At 37.9% G+C, this 12,651-nt stretch overlaps 1 protein-coding gene across 1 annotated transcript in view; it reads right to left on the bottom strand.

The window, feature by feature from the left end:
* IQCM (IQ motif containing M) overlaps nt 1–12,199 on the bottom strand; it is a 417,332-nt gene extending 405,133 nt beyond the window's left edge. Inside the window, exon 1 of the mRNA XM_070611629.1 lies at nt 12,128–12,199. The gene's annotated coding sequence lies outside the window, so the exon portion shown is untranslated. The remainder of the gene's footprint in view (nt 1–12,127) is intronic.
* Between the last annotated feature and the right edge of the window lie 452 nt (nt 12,200–12,651).

Here is a 12,651-nt window from a genome sequence, read left to right as displayed (position 1 = left end):
CAAGCAGAATAGGCACCCCTAAGTGCTGTTCAACAGCAGGGCAGACTTGGCAGCAACCGGAGATAGGTAAACTTTGTCAGGTCAAGGAGAACTCTACCTCCTTGAAATTGTCCAGCCAGAGGATTCCCAGAGTCTGAACTCTGGAGTCTGTGACTCTGGAAGAGAATATTGGCATGGCATCTATGATCTCCTTAGTATACACTTTGTTTGTTTATACCTACTGAAAAGATATATCATGCCTATCTTTATAACTTTCCTCAAATGCCATTAAGCATTTATTATCATGTTCATTTTCCTCACCTATAAAGGTGAGGAAGCAGAAGAAATAAGGTAATTTACCAAAGGTAACACAGCTTGTAAATAGCGAAGCTAGCATTCAAATCCAGACAGTGTGGACCCTAAGTTCATGCTCTCATCTACTAATATGCTGGCTGCTGACGCCAAAAAGAAAGGAACCAGGAACACAAAGATTTTGAAAAGAATGTGAGAGACTACTTGAAACAATACCATGCTAAAGTCTTTAAAAACCTAGGGATATTCTTACAGAAAAATGCATACTACTAAAATCGACCACACATAAAGGAGAAAACAAACAAACTAAAACCATGGGGGGAAAATGAGGAAGTTGTCACAGACTCACCCTCAAAAACCTACCAGCACTAGTGCTTTCTTAAATTAATTATTTCAAATTTCCAAAGAATATATAATTAAGATATTAACTCAAAAATTCCAGAGCATAGGGAAAAAAGGAAAAAGAAAAAAGGACTGTAAATTTATTTTCTGAGTCTGGCATAAACTTGGTACCAAAACTTGATAAAAAGATGACAGAAGCAGAAAAGAATGAGTCAAATTCACTTAGAAATACAAATGGAGGCCTCCTATGTAAAATATTAAAAATTCATATCCAGCAGTTTACTTAAAAATAACATGAAAAACATGTAGTCTTTATAGGAAGAGTGCAAGAAAGGTTCAACAGTAGGCTATGTATTAATGGAAGTCATTAAAATAAGAGCCTAAATAGGAAGAACAATTAGATCATTCCAAAAGATGCTGAAAAATGCATTTGAAAAAATTGACATCCACAGAGATATATTTTAAAGCTTTGAATAAATTAGGGATAGAAAGAAATTCCTTTGTGATCAAAATATTTTTCAAATAAACACAAAAACAAATATCTTTAAGGATGAAACACTAGACTCATTCTCAAAAGAGATGGAAGTTATCAAATCTTCCCTTATCCTATTGTCAAGATATGTGTTAATGGAGCAGAATAGGAAATCCAGATACATCAACAGATAGTTGGGAACTAAGCAGAGATAAAAGGATAATTCAAATAAATAGGAAAGAACAAATTATAAAACAAATGTAATTGGGACAATTGCCCACTCTTTAGGAAAAAAGAAATCCTACCTCACACCACAACACACAAATATAAATTCCAGAAGCAACGAATTTTTATGTATAAAAATACAAAAGCACATTTTAAAAATTACAATATTATTATCTTGAGTTTGTTCTAAGTATGAACTGAAATCAAGAAATCATAAAGGAAAATATTAAAAGATTTTACATGTAAAAATTATAACTTTTCAAGAAAATACACTATAAACAAAACAATAAGACAAATAGAAATTATTGAGAAAAATGTAATATACATGACAAAGGGTTAATATCTTTATTCAATATAAAGTACTTTTAAATCAATTTAAAAACACAAACACCACAGTTTCTAAAAATTCAAAAGACACATAGAGGCAATGCATACAAGAAATGCAAATGACCAACAACTATAAGAAAAGATGTTCAATCTAACTAAAGATCAAAAGATAACAACTAAAACAACAAGCTGATAATCACCTATTTGTTAAAAATTAATCTGGGAGCCGACCTCGTGGCATAGCAGTTAAATTCATGCGCTCTGCTTCAGCACCCCAGGGTTTGCTGGTTCCGATCCTGTGCACAGACCTATGCACCGTTCATCAAGCCATGCTGTGGCAGGCGTCCCACATATAAAATAGAGGAAGATGGGTACAGATGTTAGCTCAGGGCCACTCTTCCTCAGCAAAAAGAGGAGGATTGGTGGCAGATGTTTGCTCAGGGCTAATCTTCCTCAGAAAACAAAAAATTAATCTGATTGTTACTCCCCAGTGCAGAGCAAGGGGAGGTGATTAGAGACTAGATTCACTGCTGATGGGAGTACAAATTGGTACAACTTTTCTAGAAAGGAATCTCCAATTTATATCAAATTCAAAATATGCATGTCTTCAAATACATCAATTCTACTGCTAGGAATGTTTCTAAGGAACTAATCTAACAAGCATTCATTGAATTATATACAAAGATGTTCCTAAAGAATGACTTAAAACAATGACTCTTTTAAATTTAATTTTATTTTTTCACAGCTTAATTGAGATATTATTGACATATATGTAAGTTTAAGGTGTATAATGTAATGATTAGATATACGTATATATTGCAAAATGATTACCACAATAAGGTTAGTTAAATCTCCATCCCTTCACATAATTATGATTTTGTGTGTGTGTCTGGTGATAACATTTAAGATCTACTGTCTTACAATCTTTCAAGTATATAATACTAGTATTGTTAATTACAGCCACCATGCTGTGCAAAACAATGGCATATTTAAAACAACATAAATGTTCCTCAATTTATTGGCCAAATTATGGCATTTCTATACTATGAATGTTACTCATTTGTTTAGAAAATTAAAGTGGATCGCTGTTTAGAAAGTCGTTCATGACATACTATCACTTGGTTAAAGTAGGCTAGAAAATAATTATTAAGACCATAATACATTTTATGTAAGTAAATGCATTTTTTTTAAGTCTGGAAAGATGTAACCAGAAAAGAAGAAAAGATCTTGGAAGAATATAAACCAAGGTTTATAGAAACATGGTTATCTATGAATAGTCGGAGTATGAATATTTTTTGTTTTCTCCCTTTCTCCCTTTTGTTTCCGTAGTTCCTGATTTTTCTTAAATAAATGTGTTTTGCCCCTGTAATAATTACTTAAATATCTTACAACCAAAGAATCTAGATAAAATATTCATCTTTTTAATAGACCCATAAACATTAATTGCAGAAAACCAATCTGTTTCTATAGCAGAATACTATTTTCTGCTATTATGGCAAAATACACTAAACTTCCTAGTACTACTTTTTCAGTGTTATTTATTATTTAGGATAATTGATTAGTTGCTTCTACAAGGGTAAAATCAAGGGACACATCTAATACAAAATACTTGATATAGCCCTTATAATTTTAAAGTAGAAGTACAAGTCTCTTCACAGGTCAATTTGAGTCAATTGGATGACAGTGTTGGTGTCCAACACATGCTGTTGATTGGCTGATACATTTTCTACCAATGTAGAAAAATGTCATGATGTCTACTGACACACTAAAGTATGATAACAGATTACCTATTTACTGGGTGAATTGTAATTACAGAAAAAAAATTAAATGAGGAAAATAAAGGATCCTGAAATTAACCACATCCAGAATTTTGTGTAAATGTGGAAGACAACAGGTTCTTCTGTTCTAGATGATAGTTGAATACTTCTGCAATTAATATTTAAAGTCTCAAATCATGCTCTGGAAACACTCAGTATCAAAACAAGTTCGTTATTTTAGTTTCCACATTCACTGAGTCTTTCTCCAAAGAAGCTGCCAAACCCAGTGCCAGCTGGCCTCTTGGGAACAACACTAAGCTAACAGCAGAGACTTCTTTTTGAACTGTTAATAGATATTAAAATGACAGAGTTGAACTAATCTAAACTCGTTAAATTGGAATAAGGGTTACCATCAAGAGAGTTTGAACTGTAGAGCAAAAATTTAAAACATTTCCATTTTTTTCCTCATTAATATATCTCTTTTAAGTGTTCCGGTTTTCCTTAAGCGTTAATTGTAGACAAGGTGCTAGCAATTCTGCTGCTCCCTTTTGCCTGGCTCTTCCTCATGTTGTTAAGAGTGGTCCTTGGAAGTAGCAGCGAAACCTGGATAAAAATAGGCACAGCAGCATAGCTTGTGGTACACAAGCCCCACTTCCTTACCTCCTTCCTGGACTCCATCCACAATATTAATGAAATTTACAGAGATTCAAGTTAATAGAGAGAAAAAAAGTAAAAGTATAAAATTTCTAAATTCCTAGGAAGAATATAAATTGGCCCAACCACTCTACAGAGCAACCCTCTTTAAAATCTTCATGCTCTCTAACCCAGTAACTCCCCAGGACTATTTACATTCAACTAGGTTCGGCACAGCTTTATTTGAGTCACAACAGACTCATTCTTTTGCCAGATCTTTTCTAACTTTGGTCAGGTGGTACTCTCATCCAGAATATACTCACTCATCCAAAAACAACAACGTTAGAGCCACAGCAGACTGAACACTGCTCCAGCCTAATGTTTCCAATGATTCTCAACCAGCGTCCCAAGGTTGTTTGAAAATGTAGGAGAGTGTTTGATGTTCCTCGTGGGTGGGGCCAGGGATGCTACATGCCCAAAATGCCTGGGTCATATCCACATAACAAAGAATTGCCCTACCCAAAGTACCAGTAGTAGAAACCAGTTCTTCGCCCAGAACCCCTCTTCAAGGCCAAGGCACCTAGCCTCCAGTTGCTGGGAAAACTGTTTTTTTATAGTTCACAGCTATGTCCCTCATTGGGCACTGCCCAAGGTTATTCCACTTCCCAGGAGGAACCCACAGGTGATATCTGGCTAATAAAGGACACAAAGGCCTGACTCCTCTGCTTCAATGGGGGGCAACCCAGTAGAGCCTTCCTATCCCTGTAGCTCCCTGTAGGATTGGCTGAAAGGCCTCAGTTGCTGTCCTACTGCATGTTAGCTTCTCCCTCTGCCCAGTCCTGCCTTCCTAGCTTTGTTACAGGAGTATCTCCTGTGAACATATACCAGTAAAGCTTCTGCACTCGACTCCCCCTCTCAGATTCTGTTTCCACAGAACCTGATTTATGATAATCCCCACTGAGATACGCTGCTACGGTTCATCTCCTCATCTTCCAGATGAGTAAAGAAGGGTCTAGAGAGGGTAAAGACAATCTTTGAAGTACAGAGGTAGCTAGTTCAGCACGCACGGCACATACTACACATTAAAGACTGTGAGAAGCTTGAGAAGTTGGGAGAGAACTGAAAGAGAAAGAAAAAAAATGTTAAAATACTTATTGTGGGAAATCATTAAGTACCCAAGGAAAAGGAAGCAGAATAACGAAAAGCACTTGGATGTGACTCTATGGAGTAATGATAGAGCCTGAGAATCAAATATTACTAGCTTAGTGCAATAGCTCAGGGTTAATCTTCCTCAAGCAAAAAAAAAAAGCAAACACCTGGTAGGATATGGAGACTATCCACTGAGGTGACAACGAGTAAACATGAACAGTAAATCAAATCCCCTTCATTTACTACCCTGATTCCTCTTTCCTTCAGAAAACACAGCTAGCTCTAGACATCTCCAATCCACCAGAAAGTCTTTCTTATCCCCAAAGTTCTCTTCCAAGCCATTTGTCAATACTGGAAGACACGTCTCTACCACGGCTGACTCCTCCACTCTTATTTTAACATAGTTCGGTACTATAATACTTTCACCATGCAACTTTTATATTTACAATATCTTTGCTCTGTTTCAGGTGAAGAAATTTCCCCTATTATTTTCAAGAATCACGAAGAAAGAACTATAATATTGCTGAAAGTTGCAATCGTGGCCTCACAAGCACCCAATCCCTCACACAAAATAAGAAAAACAAAATATGTAGGTTTTGAGACTTTTTTAATGTAACTTTATACTCGGAATGCAAAACTAAGTTGAAAATTACTAAGACTTTTTATTTTTTGTATAAAAGTAAAATTACCTTTATCACACTGGCTTTCTCAATTTTCTCAGAATCAAAATTAGTATTTAAAAAGGCAGAGAATAAAGCACATTGAATGAATGGAATTATTACCAAAGCCAATATGACCAAGATAATTTTCCCCAAAGCCTCCTTTGACAAGAATTTGATATTTTTATGTAAAAACTCATAGAAGTCCCTTGCCTTTAACTAAGCATCTCAAAATATTATGCCAAAAAACATTGATAACATTTTGAATAGTACTTTTACCCTACATATGTTCAAAAACAATCCCAAAAAGAATATTTTTTCTAACTTCCAACAAAAAATGTCCTGCTTTTCAAAGACTGAAAGGTAGCATGCATAAAATACTAGGTTCCTATTTATTACCTCATGATATGAAAAGAATTTTGTCCAATAGCTTCAGAGGAAAGTACTAACCAGAATTTGTTATTAATAATTTTCTCATTGTCTTGGTCACCTACATGAAGTACAGTAGGAAGGAGTTAGGACTTACTCTTCAAAAAGCTGAAAAGTGACAGGAGTTATTGCCAGACTCGACTCTGTTACATAAACCCTAGTTTTACATCAAAGAGCATCATGGTATTATTTTAGTCATCTTCTGATTCATTGGCGACACTCTCTTCATATTGTAAAGAACAATCATATGTTTAATTGAGCATGGAAAAAGTGACAAGCACTCCATATTTGGGGGGTAGCAATATGGGCCTCCTCCTGTGTTAAACATGTCCCAGTTTATAGCTAAGTTGACAATTCAAAGGCTAGACTAGAAAAGTCAGGACAGCTTGACTTTGTTGGTTTCCCAGTTGTACAGCTTGCAATCTCCCTATTTCATCGAGGCAGCAGAGCACCATAACAGGAACAGATTGTTCCACCAGCAGAACAAAAATTGAACCAGCAGCGGCTTCTCCAAAACTGTGACTGTTTTCCAAATGTGCATGCTCTAGTTAGGGCTAAGGTTATTTATTCAAATGCTAATAGAAGTTATTGTGGCCACTAGCTTTCTAAGTTAAATTTAGAAACTGGCTCTTTTCTCTCCTGTCTAAAAGATCTGATCATATTCCTGGATCTTTTTCCTGGCTGTTAGATTCTGAACCAAATATCCTCCTGTATTTGTGTGAAATTGTAATTTGACAGTGATCACTCTGTTTAGATTGGTATCATCCCACAGACACTCATATACCTAGAAAATGACATTTCGTCGATATCCTATCATTATGACGTAGTTCTTCTCTACTAAGCCACTTTTAAGACCAGTTCTATAATCAAAGTAATAAAAAGACTGGAAACCCTTGGAACAGGGAACTAGCTTTCTGGTAGACAGTCTATGTTAAATCTCTGTTAAATCACCCCTGGCTTTCCCTTGTCCTTGAGATGAAATCCAAACTACTCAACTTGGCTTACAAGTCCTCCACCATCTGTCTTCGGCTTGCCCTTCCAAGGGCTCATTTCCCCTTGAACTCTAGCCTCAGCTTCAGTAAACTTCTTCCTATTCTGGAAGGCATCGTGCTCCTTCTAGCCTGGAGTTTGCACACACACCTCTCTGACTGAACACTCTTGCTGGAAGTACCCCCACTCTTTTTGACTGCCTACCTTCCTCTCATACTATTTCTCTTTCTTATTTTATATATATATAAGATATATATATATATATATATATGTATATGGAATTTGTCAATGTCTGATAGATAGAATTAGTGTTGCCATCAAAAGACTTACCTGCCTCAAACATCTAGCTTACTAGGACATTCTTGTGAAGATGCAAATAAAATTTAAGAGAATTGACAAAAAATTATTTGCATGTAATGAACTTAGTGAAGTTAATAATACAGTTTGCTTTGTGAATATGCCCGTCAGAGAACAGAGCTTCAAGGTAAGAAATGGAGGCCTGGATGGGGAGCCCCCTTAGAGGCCCTGATCATCTAAAGTAGTGCTACCAAACAGGAGACCAGAGATTGGTGCTTGTCTGTGAACTCTTTGTTATAGGATAGTGAGGAGATACGAGCTTGCACTAGAATGTAAATCAATATGCTGCTTCCTTCATTTAGAAAGTCTTACTGCCAAAAAAAAAAAAAAGTTAGCTGAATTAAACAGCGAGTTTGGTAAATTTGCATAGCACTGATCTGCAGCACAATCTGAAGACCCTAGAAAAAGAACTAAATATAATAGAAAGGACCATAAAAGCAAGAAGAAGCTTACTAAATAAACATTCTGGAGGCCAACCCCGTGGTGTAGCAGTTAAGTTTGACAGGCTGTGCTTCAGCAGCCCAGGTTTGCTGGTTCAGATCCCAGCACAGACCTACACCACTCGTCAGCCATGCTGTGGTGGCAACCCACATACAAAGCAGGATGAAGATTGGCATAGATATTAGCTCAGGGCTAATCTTCCTCAAGCAAAAAAGAAAAAAAAAGTTTGTGTCTGTCAATTATATTTAAGATAAAGCTTTAAATTATATAACTACACTCTTTGTTTTCTCTTACCTCTGGCATACTACACTTAGCTAAGATACTAACTAGGTAAATGAGGAAAAGTCTCTTAATTAGAAAACATGGATGAGACATTAACATTATTTTACAGTGAAGGGATTGTCCTAAATCAGCGGTTCTCAACTGAGGATGATTTTGCCCCCCAGGTAGCATTTGGTAGTATGGAGAAATTTCTCATTGTCACAGCTGGAACTGGGGGGCAGTTGCACTACTGACACTTAGTGGCTACAGACAGGGATGTGGTAAATATCCTGCAACGCACAGGACTACCCACCCTACCCCCTAAACAAAGAATCATCCTGTCCAAAATCCTAATAGTGCTGAGGCTGAGAAACTTTGCACTAGATGATCTTTAAAGTCCCTTTCGTCTCTAACATTCTCCTATTCTTTATTTTGATGTTCATAAGAATTGTATTCATTTCAGGGATCTAATGACAAGTGGGCAAAAGTGATTTCTTTAAGGTCAATTTCTGCACTAAAATACATTTAGGCTATAAAAAGAATAAGGTAGTACAATTAATTTAAGTATAAATTCAAAAATTGAAATGTCATAATGCTCAGCAAACTTCCATAACGTTAATGATTTAGTCTAATTAAACAAAAAAATTAACAAGGGAAAAAAATGCCAGAAACTTCTGCCTAAAATGACTTATTTTTCCCTATCAGCTATTTGTGTAATCCAGTTACATAAGAAGCTGAAAAACAGCCAAGAAACCTAGATTTAGTGAGCATCTCTGTCCTAATCTATTACCAAGCCTTAAGCAGGGTCTATATTCTGGCTTTAGTCTTTGTTTTCACAGGAAAACAGAGATACTACTTGAAGGCTAAAACCAAGAATGTTTGGCACAAAAATAAGATGGTTTATTGTATTCCTTGAAGCTTTTGGTTAAACTTTTCTGCAGTTAACAAAAAAAACAACTCTCATGAAATCAGTTTTACTCTGACATTCTATATGAGTACTGTGCAAATGCTTTAACTCTAAATAGAATGACTATTCCTTTTAGATCCATTTTATACTGAATAGCAACTTTTCTTTTCTTATTAAGTTAAAACACTAATTCAAAAGAATATATATCTTCTTGCACATAAAAATTACTTCCTGATGATTTCTAGTGCTTGCTTGCTTAATGATATCACTGTGTCTATAAGATTCACCAGAAGTCGGATTTGGGGCCACTATGCTTTGGTGAAAGAAAAGACCAAAGATTCTGATAAAGGATGTCAGTCATGCCCCTGGTATTACACCCTTCTATTTGATCTGTTCCAGCTTTCTCAGCTGGCACGTGCATACTTGAAAAGAAAAAAAAGGAAGATCTCAAGTTCCCAGGATGGTCTTTTGTCTTTGGTCCTTTCTTGCAGACAGAAGTGATCTTGTTTCTGCATCTTCCACTATAGTTTTCTCAAGTGGTTCCAAAAGCACTTATCCTCAAACACTTGGATAATGCTCTTAAGCGTTCTTCCAAGTCATTAGATCTTTTATGTTCATGGCCATAAACAGATAAGATTTTGTAAGCCTCATATAAATATTAATGACTACATGCTAAGCATCAGATGCAAAATGGGCAATCAGGATTTTTATTTAAAGATGCAGGACACAAATGACAAGCCCACAGGCAGAAAATGCAGACTAGATCTCAAACGGTAATACGGATAACTGGAATGTTAACAGATAAGTTTCCAAGTGTATCAGAATGAGTAATGAAATCAAAATAAAATAATACTGGCATACTTACAAAACAAGTAACTTTGTTTTGACCTCTTAATAAATGTAGTATTTAAGAGCAAAGTCTCTGAAGTCCCAGCTCTGCCTATGAGATACTCGAGTAACTTAATCTCTGTACATTTTGATTTCCTCATCCATAAAACAGGATTTTTAAAGTACTAATTTCATAGAGTTCGTGTGAGTATCGATACAGAGCATGCACTTAATATACATTGACTATTATTCAGAAAAATGATATAGAAATTACATATAGGTCTAGACCAGGGGTTGGCAAACTACAAGCTGGCCCACAAGCCAAGTGCAGCTGGCCACCTGTTTCTGTAAACAGTTTTCTTGGATCACAGCCACGCCCCATTCATTTATGTATTGTCTAGGGGTGCTTTCACCCTACAGCAGCAAAGTTGAGTCCTCATGAAAGAGACCATATGGCCTGAAAAGCCCAAAATATTTACTATCTAGAACTTTACTGTTTCTAAGAATCTGTCACCCTGAAAAAAAAAGACAATAAACATGCGGATAATCATCAAGCAGCAGAGCACAAGTCCGCTCTGCTTCCACACGCCCAAAGCTGTTTGGAAGTTCTTCCCCTAAAGGGTTTTGATTTGAAAGGGGAAGGAGAGACGGGCCTGGTGAGGGAGAGAGAACAAGCACATCCTACAGGGGTGAGGAAAAAATAGCATTTCTTCTTCAAATACTGAGGTTTTGCAGTTGAAAGCCCCTGTCGTGGCTGTTGTCTCTTTCAGTGGTTTAAAATAAGACCATTTTGAAAGTGTTCTTGAGAGACTATATAGAGTTGTGGTTAAGAGCACAAACACTGGAGCTAGATTTCTTGGGTTCAAATCCTAGCTCTGCTATTAAGTAACTGGCTGTGTGACCTTGGCAAATTTATTAATGTCTCTGTAGCAAGGATTAAATAAATTACTAAAAGTACCTCCTATTTAACATCAGCATCACCAATCCATTCTTATAAATTGAATATCGTATGCACAAATGCTCACCAGACTACATTATTTTTAAATGAGAAAATCCCTATGTGCGTCCCACTTCCCAGACCCCACCTGCTACTTACACACATTTACACAACCACTGTCTCCTGACTCCACAATAACCAGTTACATCCAACACTAATCCTAGCTGGGGCTATCGGCTGCCAATGTTGTCACCTTCCTGGAATGCAACTAAAGCAGTAAAACTGTGCCTATTTATAATTATCAAAGTATCATTTTGGGATTTAGATGTTCAAAACATCTCCTTCAGATCACTAAACATCATTAAAAAGTTTGTTTAAAACAGGTGCTTTCTACGAACGACATCTTTTCCATTTAAATGCTTTTCTCAGTTGCTTTGCTATTTCACTACTTTCTTCAACACTTTCTCATCGTACAGTTTTAGCCAAAACAAGGCCTAAATGCAAAAGGCATTGTGGAAAATATGTTAAGTCCAGCGCACAGTGACAGAGGGTCACTGAGCACGAGGCAGCGAGGCCCCCCTGGAGCCTGCAACATCCAAGAGGCCCAACATTTTGGCTTTTCAATGTGTTTGCTGGCAATTCTGACTTTCTATCACTTTGGAATAACTCCAGGCTTTTTCTGCACAAGTTTTAGCTAAAAATGCAGTATTGAGGGCCCCGCACGGTGGCACAGCGGTGAAGCGCACACATTCCGCTTCAGCAGCCCAGGGTTTGTCAGTTCAGATCCCGGGTGCGGACATGGCGCGACTTGGCAAGCCATGCTGTGGCACGCGTCCCACATATAAAGGAGAGGAAGATGGGCATGGATGTTAGCTCAGGGCCAGCCTTTCTCAGCAAAAGGAGGATTGGCGGCAGTTAGCTCAGGGCTAATCTTCCTCCAAAAAAAATGCAGTATTGAGTTTTGGTAACGTAAGTATGAAGTTTTCCCATAGAAACATCGCTTGAGAGGTATGTACATGCTACACAGTCTGAGTATTAAAAAACAAAACCCAAGTCCCCAAATCGCCCCCCAACCCTCACCCAACCTCTCCTTGGACCTCCGACCCCGGGCTCACAGCTCACCATCTTCTGACTAACATGCTGCTGACAGTAAGTCCAGCCTCCTCTGCGCTCCGCGCCTCCACCTTCCGGTCTGACCAAGCCCCGCCCCCAGCACAGCGCTCCGCCCCGCGCCACAGTCCCCGCCCACCCCAGCCTACCCGCTGCGGACCCGGCAGCAACCTGGGGTCGCTCCCCTGGGGCAGCGACAGGCAGTCGCTAGATCAGAGCTTCCCGAGCTTAACCCTCCACAGCGGGCTGAGGCTTCCAGGGCTTGTAGAACTCCTGCAAACACTGACAGTGCCCTGGAGGTGTAAATGAGTGTTTCTCAAAGCCCAAGAGGCCTTCCGGTGCATTTGAAAAGGGGACACTGCTAGAGATAAAAAACAGTGGCCCTTGCTCAACCGCGGATGTAGCTGTAGTTTTCTGAGGTTATGGGCAGAGGTCTTCACAAGCTTCAGAAGTAGCCTGCTTAGCTCTAAAGGCTTTGTAGGCCTGTGGCCTCTTACTCTGGTGGCCCAAGACTACTAGAAAACCGAAGCAAAGAA

The sequence above is a fragment of the Equus przewalskii genome, chromosome 2, assembly GCF_037783145.1.
Source record: "Equus przewalskii isolate Varuska chromosome 2, EquPr2, whole genome shotgun sequence".
Lineage (NCBI taxonomy): Eukaryota > Metazoa > Chordata > Mammalia > Perissodactyla > Equidae > Equus > Equus przewalskii.
The sequence above is the reverse complement of the archived record's forward strand: the minus strand, read 5'-3'. Positions and strand labels throughout refer to the sequence as shown.